The 11,619-nt window shown below is 34.3% G+C and overlaps 1 long non-coding RNA gene across 1 annotated transcript; it reads right to left on the bottom strand.

Annotated features, from left to right (window-relative positions):
* Positions 1 to 462: 462 nt before the first annotated feature.
* On the bottom strand, positions 463 to 4,057 carry LOC107811725 (uncharacterized). Its single transcript, XR_001653972.2, has 2 exons — positions 2,861 to 4,057; positions 463 to 1,648 (listed from the first exon to the last, which is right to left on the bottom strand). It is a non-coding gene; the product is annotated as an uncharacterized LOC107811725 (long non-coding RNA).
* Positions 4,058 to 11,619: the final 7,562 nt, after the last annotated feature.

Below are 11,619 nucleotides of genomic sequence, written 5' to 3'. Positions count from 1 at the left end.
TAGGAAAAAAATATTAGGGTATATGTAAAACTTAGTCCCTTCGGGGACATCCGATAAAACAACACAAATCTTGATTATGATATTCGTAGTTTAAGATTTTACAAAATACTTTGTTTATGATGTTTACTCGTACCATGAATTTATGACAAATACCGACATCAACTCTTGGTCTAATTATTGTAGAAATAAGGGCCATCATAATGAGTTAAAGAATAGATCCAGGATATTTATTTTAGCATTCTGGGTCATTCTAATCAAATCTAGGTTTCATACTTTTTCTTCAATTGTGTGTTTGAAATATGAAGCAGCAAAAGAAGATGTTGACATGGGATATGACCGTAAATGCTTTTGCAATTTAGCACTTGTTTCTTTATGGTGATGGTTAGAAGAGATAAGTACTATTTGTTAATCCAACAAGATTAAATTCCTTTTAAGTATCACTACTTCAACACAAAAGAAGTAAGTGTAACTGGTCTATACCATATTGTACGTAAATGTTCCGATCAGTAGCTCTTACTGGTTTAGAATTCAGATGGGAGCAGCTACGCTGAACCTCTCCTTGGGATCCAGTAAGAACAACAAAATCTAACAATTTAGCCATGGCATGAGCAAACTCTGTTCGGAACATAGTCCCGTCATCCAAAGCATAATCAATCACCACTTCTGCCGTCTTTTCATTAGCCATCAACTTTTGATCAGCAAATAGTAGCCCTCTTCCTCTAATCAAAGTCTTGTAATAGTGATTATCAAATGAAGCTCCGATTGAGGAAAATGCGGATAGTCCCTGAGAGTATGACATAGCAGACTCACTCAGACTCCTAGCTATTCGTTCATTGAACATATTGTTGATGGTGCTGTTATTCTCTCTATCAAACTCAAGCTTGAAACATCAATAATCAAATTTCTATCTTAAAAGAGAATTTGATGAGCCTTTCTGTCTTTTGATGACCTTGTTTAGACTTAGCAATTTTTGGTTTCGGTTTCATGCTTCAATGAATCTTTCCAGTGTTGAACTTGTACAAACTAACAGTCAGTTTTGAGGCGAACTGTGTTTAGTTTCCTGGTGTAGGTTTTAAACTTATTGGCTCTGTCTAAATTTATGGCCAGTGACTCTGAAAGTCAGATATTTTAATTTCCAGCGCATAAAAGCAGTTCCGATCTAAAATGCTTAAGCATTTGATGTCGATGCTGTCTTCTCTTTATGTTTTTATCAAACTGATAGTTCAACCGTCTCATTCTTAAAATATCCAAGAGTATCTACTGCTATATGGGAACTTATGTAACTCATATTGTGCTTAAGCTCTCACCTCGAACTAATATAGTTTCAGTGTATCAATTCTTGGGCTATATTAAATGAACTAGCTTAAAGTTATAAAAACTCGTAACTGATCAATTCATCGCGACCAACTCACACACTTGCGAAATCACCTTTTGAATTTCTAGCATGGACTTTCTTCTAACGACTTGTTCCACACCACCTCAATAAGATCCTAAATAGACTTTCTTCCAATAGAAATGGCTCCACTATGAATTCACTTTCTCCCACTCACGGTCACTGGATCATCTGAATCGTCATAACTGTCTTCCACGAACGTCCTACACCCTTATCAGTCTGAGCAGCGCCTTGTTAAGATTGCAACTGGAAAAACTATGCAATTCATAAAGTGAAAAGAAGAATGGGAAGTACTTCTCTAGCTAGTAAGTGATCACTTCAATATACTATTTTGTATGAGATTGTTTTATCTTTTCTGGGAGGTGGTAGAGTGGGTTATAGTAATTGTCTAAATAATATCAATACATTCTTGTGAGAAATTCAGTAAAATAGACAGTTCAGAGTAGCATAGCATTAGAGTCACCGTTCCCACAGTTCCCAGAAAAAAAAATATAAAAATAAAATAAAAAGAGTCAGAGATTAAAAGGTGAAGGAAAAACAAATTCAATAACGAGAGAAACACTTGTCAAAAAAAAAAAAAACACACACAGAGGAAACAGTCTACATATTTTCTATGGTGTCGTTTAGACAATATTCTGAAATAACAATAAGTAAAATAAAAATTAAAGAGGTACTTTTAAAGCAAATTTTGTTCAAAACAATAAAATTTTCTAGGATAGTTGCAACTTGAGAATTCTTGGATTAAAAAGAACAAAAGCAAAGAAAATAAGAAATAGTTTTTTCGGATGAAATACGAGGGCTACTTTGGCAGCATCTTTAATCTTTGTTACAGTATGGGGGCTGACGGCTGTAAATGCAGCTTCATTTTTTACTATACACACAACACATATTTGTCAATGGTCATTTAGGAAGAATTAGCGGCACTTATCATATCTTCTTAAAATTATATAGCTTTAGGAAATTGCTATAAGCTTCTGGGATAGAATTTTGTTCGTAAAGGGTTCCTCAATGAAGGTAATGATTGAATTGGCCATCCAATGACTAGTGTAGGTATGTATTTGAAAACAAAGAATATATGATAAGGTAATTAGATATTCTAATTAAGATAAGATAATTGAAGTAGCATTCTTCCTAGAAAAAAATCTGTTTGAGTGAGACTAGCGTTTGTGTGGCTTGGTCCATCTTAAGCTTCAAACAGCTCTACATGTTAATTACATTTAGACACTGATAATAGCCAAATTGGTTGACAAAGCTAGCAGAAACTTCCCATGATGAATAGTTTTTAAATTATTGGTATTATCATTATCAGAACTGCACTGTTAACAAATAATACCACTAGAAGGTATCAGAAGTTTTTGTTATGTATTAGCAACATCTGAATATGCACAACAAGATCATCTAACGATATTCATTTGAGAAACTTCAGGTGGTTACTATAGGAAACAAAGAATTAGGCTAGACTCATACCAGAACGACGCCATCTCTTGTTGCAAGGACAAGGATATCAGAACAAGAGACCACCCCAGAGCATGCCTCCTCAATTTCATCCTTTATCATGTCGATGAAATTGAACCCTTTCAGTGTCCGAAACTCCGATTTGGGATCGCCTCACGTTCAACAGTCCTATTCTTACTGCTGTCAGCAAGCAGAACAGATGCATCGCAGCCCTGGAATGAACAGAACAAGAAATTTTCATAAATATAAAAACTTAGAAAAAACAAGGAAATTAATTATATCGAATTTTGACTATCTTCACAGGTGACAGTAGTAGTTGTCAGAGTCTTAGGGTGGCTATTGAGATTTAAGCATAAAAACTTCATTGATATTATACATCTCCAACTTTTTCTATAAAGTCAAGGGAATACTAAACTCAGTAAGCAAGGAGAGAAGAGTGGTAAGGCTGAAAAATATATAGTTAGAATAAGAGTGTGCATTTGAAACTCAAATAGCAACTGACAGTTGAAGCCTGTATCCAAATTAAACAACTAAGACGAGGCACAAAATATACATGAGAACATATGAAGAATGACAAGTGCATGCAACACAAATTAAGATCAAAAAGCAAATTAAAAAGAAAGAAAACATCCACAAATACATTTGAGGAAATACGAGGGCTATTGCTCACATCAGGAACTACAGGGCTGGCCACGAAAAAACAAATTGTGCACACACGGGCATAAGTACAAATAAAGCCACATGTTTCAGAAAATAAGAATGACAACAGTAACTGACTCAGTTGGAGCAGTTAAGATCCTTGATTTCGAAAAGACTAACCCAAGGCACGAGAACACACAAGTGTTGGGAATAAACCTAGCGCAGAAATAATATTCACGGTAATAAAAACGGAATAATAACGTAGCATCGAGATACGGTAATTAACAAGAATAAAAGAGTGACAACGACACCAAGATTTTTACGTGGAAAACCCTTTTGAATAAGGGAAAAACCACGGCTTCGAGACGAGCAACTGATATCACTATAGCAAGGAATTTTACACTTTGTAGGTCCGAGTAAAATACTCTAAAAACCACTACAACACTCAAAAGAAATAACCCTCTTTTGATATTCCCACCTTACTACAGTATCACTCACTCTTTATTTTTCTTACAGACTATTTTCTTATACCTTGTCTGTGAAACCTCGCTCTTTTTTTCTCTCTTTGTTGGTGTGTAGAAATGAGAACCGAAGCTCTCCTTTTAGAGCTGAAGCCTCACTCTCTAAAGCCTACTATATTTGACAATTTGCACATACTTTTCCTTCTTTTTCTTCAATGTTGGCAATTCATCAAAGTTGGCTACCAAACCAAAAAAATTCAACAAAGTTGGCTACCAAAGCAAAGAAATTCTCAACCAAATATTTTCCTTAGGCACATGCCTATTAGTTTGGTTTTTGAATAAGATGGACCCATCAATAAGTTCGTATGAAGAATTAAAAGGCCATAATGTAACAGATGAAGAATTTCAAAGCTAATTAAAGAAATGTTAGAGGAAATGAAAATGAAGTCACATTCATTACATGCAAGAAAAATAGTAGAGTGATATAAGGCATGAAATAGAATAGAAGTATTGTGTACTGGAATCACAATCACTTATACAGTAGAACTAAGAATAACAGTAGGAAGTGCAAAAACCAGCATCATATTAAGACTTCCTTGCCACATAATTAAAGAATCCCTAACCCCATCTCTGTATTGGGTAAAATATGTTACGTCACGTGGTCATCAAAGAAGGGGACACGTGAAACCAAAGCCGGGAGGACGGAAAATCGGGCATAGCTACCCCATATGTCACCGAGAAAGGCAAGTTCGTAAAGGCCATAAGCATCCTGCGCCCGGTGATATTTAATGAATAATATTCCGCAGCTTTAAAGAGTAACGACTCATTATAAAGAGTTGGGCATTTATGTTTACCGTTACATTCACTACTAGAAATCGGATAAAAATCGACCAAAAAAACCGACCAACTTTGGTTGGTAATGGCCAATAACCGTCCAAAACGCGACCATTTACGTGTGAACGGTATTTTAGAGGTCGGAAAGGAATACCAACCAAAGTTGGTCGGAAATTACCGACCAACCTTGGTCAGTATGCTCTACACGACCATTTGACACTTTAATAGGATTACCGACAAAACTTGGTCGGAATATTATTTTATTAATTTAACTTAACCGACCAAGATTGGTCGGTGTATTAAATTTATTAATTTTTTGTACCAACCAAAGTTGGTCGGTATTGAAAAATATTTCTTTTTTAAATTATTAAAATTTTAAAAAACCGACCAACTTTGGTCGGTAAACTGGACTAGGTAGGCAAAAAACCGACCAAAGTTGATCGGTAATTTTAAATTCTGGAAATTCATTGTACATTAACCAACCAAAATTGATCGGTAAACTGCAATTTAATTTTTTTTATTAGTAACCGACCAAGGTTGGTAGGTTTTTTTGGGTTTAATTTTGGCAGAAAATGCCTGTTTTGGTAGCTACACCACCTGCCAAATCAAAACAGCATACCAATACTCCCAATTCAACTCTAACAACCACCAAATCATCACAAATCCAACTAAAATCCCAACAACTACGACAACAACAACCAAACATCCAATTAATACTTTAAAACTAATAAATTAAAGTTCAATTGAACATAACAATACAAAACCAAGTGAAAACTAATAACAAGTTCAAAATTGTTCAATCTAATTCAAAACTGGTTCTATTAGTCTAGTTCAAAGTATTTAAAATAAGGGTGGCAAGTGGGCCGGGCCCGGTCCTAAGTGAACTTCGCGGGCCCGGTCCTAAGTGGGCCGGTCCTATGCGGTCCGGTCCTAAATGGTCCCGGGCTTCGCGGGCTTATTGCTGGAACCGGCTTGGGACCGGGACCACGAACTAACGGTCCCGGGTTAAGTGGGCCGGTCTCGGGCCTAAACGGGCCCAAAAGGGCCTAAACGGGCCCAACAGAAACTTTGTATTTTTAATTTTTTTTTATAGAAGTTAGAGAAAAAAATAGTAATAAAGATATATAAGCTATATTCGATTTATATACTATATATACATCTTAAAATATATATATACTATATTATATATACATACATAGTATACATCTTAAAATATACTATATATACATCTTAAGATATACTATATATATATAGTATAGTATAGTAGATCTTAAGATATATATACATCTTAAGATATATAAGCTATATATATATATATATATATATAGTAAGATGTATATATAGTATATCTTAAGATGTATACTATCGAATATGACTTATAAACTATGTATATATATTATAGTATATATATATATATAGTATATTATAGTATATATATATATATATATATATATATATATATATATATATATATATATATATATATATATATATATATACACACACACACACACACACACACTATACTATATATACATAGTATATTCGATATACTCGATATACATATATATATATATAAGCTTATATATATATACTATACTATACTATATATACATCTTAAGATATATAAGCTATATTCGATTTATATATAGTATACATCTTAAGATATACTATATATACATCTTAAGATATACATAGTATATAAGTCATATTCGATAGTATACATCTTAAGATATATATAATATATATAGTAAGATGTATATATATTATAGTATAGTATAGTATATACTATATATACAACTTAAGATATATAAGCTATATTCGATATATTCGATATACATATATATATATATATATATATACTATACTATACTATACTATACTATACTATACTATACTATACTATACTATACTATACTATATTATACTATATGTATAGCTTAAGATATATAAAAAGATAAAAATATTGTAAAGAGATATTCAAATCAATGCGTTATATTTTTATTATAGCATTAAAAATCATGGCAATATCTTTCTTAGTCTTCCTCCCCCCTATGGAATGAGCACAACAAGGTGCTAATACCACCATTGAGAAGAAAAAGAAACTAATCAAGATGTGCCAAAATACAAGTTACATATTAATTTACATGGTATCTCTTACAAATTTCATAAATCCTTCAAGGTCCGGAGGAATTTCCGTTGGTGGTGGCGGAAATGAAGCTTGGTCATCACCGCTTCCAGGCGAAGCATCATCCTCCGCAAGTTCAGCTAGCATTTCTTCGTAAGCTTCGTCTACCTCTGGTTGTGATTCAGCAAGTCCAAAATTTCTTCTTTCTGAACGGATCCAATCTCTGAAAAGTACTGATTTTCCAAGCTCTCCCTTATAGACGCTCTATAATCACCGAGTTGAAGTCTTGCTTGACTGAAAGCGCTCTCTGATGCCACTATTGAAGCTTGAATAGTTAAAATATCTCGGGCCATCCTTGAAAGAATCGGAAAGTGTTTTTCTTTGTCCTTCCACCATTCCAAAATATTAAAGGAGCCGTCGAGATTCACTTCCTCAATTCCCTGTGACAAATAAACTTCAAGCTCATTTAGTTGTGAAAAATCACTAGTACTAGAACCTTGAGAACCCCTGAACCCTGCCCAAGCACTAAGTGCTCTTACTCCCGCAGTTCTTTAAGATGATTGAGAACTAGAAGAAGAAGGAGTTGGAACATTTGGTCTAGTATGATCTAATGCAACTTGATAAGCATTATAAATAGTTTGAACATTTATTTTAATTGAGGCTATTGCGTTCGGAAGTTTAGACAACTCCTCATCTTCAAGTGCTAAACTATTATAAACAGTTTCATACCAAAATTGAGGACCTCCTAATTTCATAGTAGGATTTAACAATGCAGCAATATCATAAATAGGGGGAATAGGAAAAAACATATTTTTTAAACTTTTTTCTCATGGAATCAATAGCAAGTTGATAAATTTCCCCACCCTCTGAAAAATGATCAAACAAATTTGCAAGTTCTGTAATATAAACTAAACAGTTAGAAATAGTAGGATAATATTGCCCAGAAAATTCATTTGTAGCAATATGAAATTTTTCTAAAAAATCTACAAGCATTTTAACATTAGCCCAATCCGCATTTATAAGGTGCTCATCATCATCACTTACATGAGCATTAAACGTTGAGTTTATGGGGTTTCTATATTCATATGCAACAACTAAACTTTTATACATGTAATTCTATCTAGTTGGACAAGGTTTAGGAACCTTTCTTTCTCTTAGGCCAAATTCATCGCATCTTTTAAAATATTCTCTAAGTCTACTTCTACGGTTTGAATAAAAAAGCCAATTAAGAGCCATTTTAACCTTTTCAATTTCAACATTTAAAATTCGCATACCATCACCCACAATTAAATGGTAAATATGACAAATACATCTAACATGAAAAATGTTACTAAATACAGGACTTAGTGTAGTGGTAAGCAAGGCTACAACGTTTGTGTTACTAGTAGCATTATCCATTGAAACTGACATTATTTTATCACTAATGCAAAAATATCTACAAATATCCGCAATCGTGCTAGAAATAAACTGCCCCGTGTGACGTGAATTAATTATTCTATAAGCAATAATGCGCTTTTGCATTATCCAATACTCATCAATCCAATGACTGGTAACAGTAAGGTAATCACAGTCATTACCACTTCTACCAATATCAGTTGTAATAGCAAGACGACAATTTATACTAGTAAATAAATAGCGCAAATATTATTCATATTCATGTTTATATTTATAAATATCACTCTTTACGGTTATGCGAGGAAAACCTTTATAAGTAGGATTATAAACTTTTCTAATATAATGCACAAAGTGGGGGTTAGAAGGAAAACTATAGGGTAAGCACATAACAGTAACCATTTTTGTCAATTCTTCCCGACCTTTTTTTGGATCATAATATAAAATACCACCGGTAACAGTGTTAATTCCCAGTTAAAATTGATTTGACCCGGTACTAAGGTCAGCCTGACTAGGTGCACTTGTCCCCTCAGCCAAAGCTTTCATACGAAAATATCTAGCTTTATCTTGAGGGTGTAGCAATATGTGTCTAGTCAAACTTCCCGTCCCCCCCGACTTCCAACATATTGAAAAACTAACTCTTTGCCACAAGTTTTACACTTAGCCCTATTTTTTTCTCTTAGTTGGGTAAAAAAATTGCCAAACAAGAGATGTTTCTGCCCGTTTAGAAGATTGTCTAAAAAAAGTAGGGGCACTAATAGGAGGGTCAGACGGGGGATCATCTAGATTATTATTAGTTGGGTTAACTTCAGGAGCAGGACTAGTGGGTGTATCGTCATCCGATTGCATTTCATCAAAATCTATTTCTTCATCATCATTTTCATCAATAGTTGGATTACCATAAAGAGCATTCATATATTCATGGTTTAATTATTCACCGGGTGCAATATTATGGCAAAATTGACTCTCGGTAAATTGTAATAAACTATTATCGCTATCAAGAATATGAGGTGTAGGACAGGTAATATGTTTGGGTCGGGGAGCTAGAGGAAGTGGAGGAGGAACATATTGGCCACTAGATTCACCACTCTTCGATTTTTCCTTATTTTTAATAAACATATTTTTTAAGGAATAAGCCATCTTAATTAATCAAGCAAAGTAAATAAAACAAACAAAATTATAATATTAAAACTTAAGAGTTGGAACGAGTTTACCGAATTGACGAACAACTTGTTGAAAATTAATTATTGCTGAAGACTTCAATTCACCAACTTCACAATTGTTTCACAAATTGTAACAATAAAGTAAGCAATAGTAGAAGTAAATTAGAGAGAGAGATTGTGATAGATTGATAATTTTGTAAGAAAAAATAAAATAATGATGGGGTGTTTATAGTTGAAAATAGGGAAAAAGTGTAATTATAAAAAGTTTGGGATTAAAACAAAGTTAAGGGGGTTAAATGGCTATTTCATAAATAGCCAACGACTATTTTTGACAGCCCAACGACTATTTTTTTTTTTTTTTAAAAAAAAACTTTTTTTAAAAAATAGTCGTTGGGACCGCTAGGCCCGCTAAGGGACCGGGCAGGTCCCGGGCCTTACGGGCCCAAATCATAGGACCGGACCAGGCAAAATAGACTGTCACTATATAATTTATATACAATAGACTGTTACTATATAAAATATATACAAAATAGACTGTTACTATATAAAAAATATACAAAAAAGACTGTCACTATACAAAAAATATACAATAGACTGTTACTATACAAAATATTTATAAAATAGACTGTCACTATATAAAAAATATTCAAAATAGACTTTCATTATATAAAAATATACAAAATAGACATTTCGGGCTATTAGATATAATTGTGTTTGGGTCGGAGGGATATTTCGTGTCAATGAAGAAAAATATGGGCTATTAAAATTTTGAGGGGCTATAGAGAGTCATTTTCTCTTAAAAATTCTTATAAAAGTAAATTATAATACTTAATGAAAATTTAAAGCTTACATATGCCAGTCTCTGCCCGGTTCTCGACCCACCTATCTCCATCCCCCTCTTTCTTCTTTTTTACAATATGCGTCTCCTTGAATAGCTCATCATGGCTCATTAGGCGCCCATATTTTTTTTTCTGAAAATAAATTAATTTAGTTAATAAATAGAATTGATATACTTAGAAAAGTAAAATAATTTAAGCAATTACCAATCTTCTTTTTATTGTCCCCAGGCTGATCGCACCTCCAGTGTGTAAGGATCCTCCCTTCTCGGATGCGCGAGCTTTCTTTCCTTTTTCGCTCCTCTCTAAAAAATCCGCTGTCTGCCATTGCCTTAACAAATCATTCCATAAATCCTCAAGACACCAGCAAGGCCTCTTGTTCTTCTTTCTAGCATCCGAGAAATTATCCGCCAATCTCTTGCGAGCTTTATGATGAAAATTTGCAGCCACTTCCGCGCTATAACGGTCTTCCCATACACACTTGCTCTACATTTCAAAAGTTAAATATTAGATGAAAACATCATAAATATAAATTATTAAACTGCTTAAAATGATATTTATACCTTAAATTGATTGAAAATGTGCTCCTTCAGCGAGAATGGGAAATCAGTCCAAGTCGCATAAAGGTCATCATAAAGCTTTCTGATGGCATTGGTGATTATCTTCGTAGTCTGCTTACCCGGCCTGAACCTGTAATTTAACAATAAAAACACATGAATATCTTAGTAAAAACATTACAATACAATAGACGCAAAAATAATAAATAACTCTTACCCATCACCCTTAGGGACTGTGATTATCCTGCCATAGCGATCATAATGCACTACCTCTGGATCATCATCCTCAGTATGTGTATTAGAGGCATGTGTAGATGGTGTAGGGGGCTCAGAGATACTGCCTCGCAGGTGAAGGCCTAAAATAGATGGAGTCGATGATGAAGATGGTTGCGATCCCTGTGACTGCGACATAGCTGTATGCGACCCAAGTGGCCGTGATACTGATGGCTGTGACCCGAGCGGTTGTGACCTGAGTGGCTGTGACATGGATGGATGCAATCCATGTGGCTGTGATATGTAGGGATGTGATCCGCGTGGATGCGATGCAGATGGATGCGATGCAGATGGATGCGATCCACGTGGCTGTGAGGCAGCTGGACTGTATGTCGGGCGTATAGTCCTATGGCCCTGTGATGGAAGACCTGGTGTATGGATGGAGGTGTAGGGCTCGTGATGCTGTGGTAGCTTAGTATAGCCGTATGGTGGAGGATAAGACATAGGCATCTCTGAAGAGGGTGGAAAAGAGGGAGTATTATTATCTA

Source organism: Nicotiana tabacum, chromosome 19 (assembly GCF_000715075.1).
Source record: "Nicotiana tabacum cultivar K326 chromosome 19, ASM71507v2, whole genome shotgun sequence".
In the NCBI taxonomy this organism is placed as follows: Eukaryota; Viridiplantae; Streptophyta; class Magnoliopsida; order Solanales; family Solanaceae; genus Nicotiana; species Nicotiana tabacum.
The sequence above is the reverse complement of the archived record's forward strand: the minus strand, read 5'-3'. Positions and strand labels throughout refer to the sequence as shown.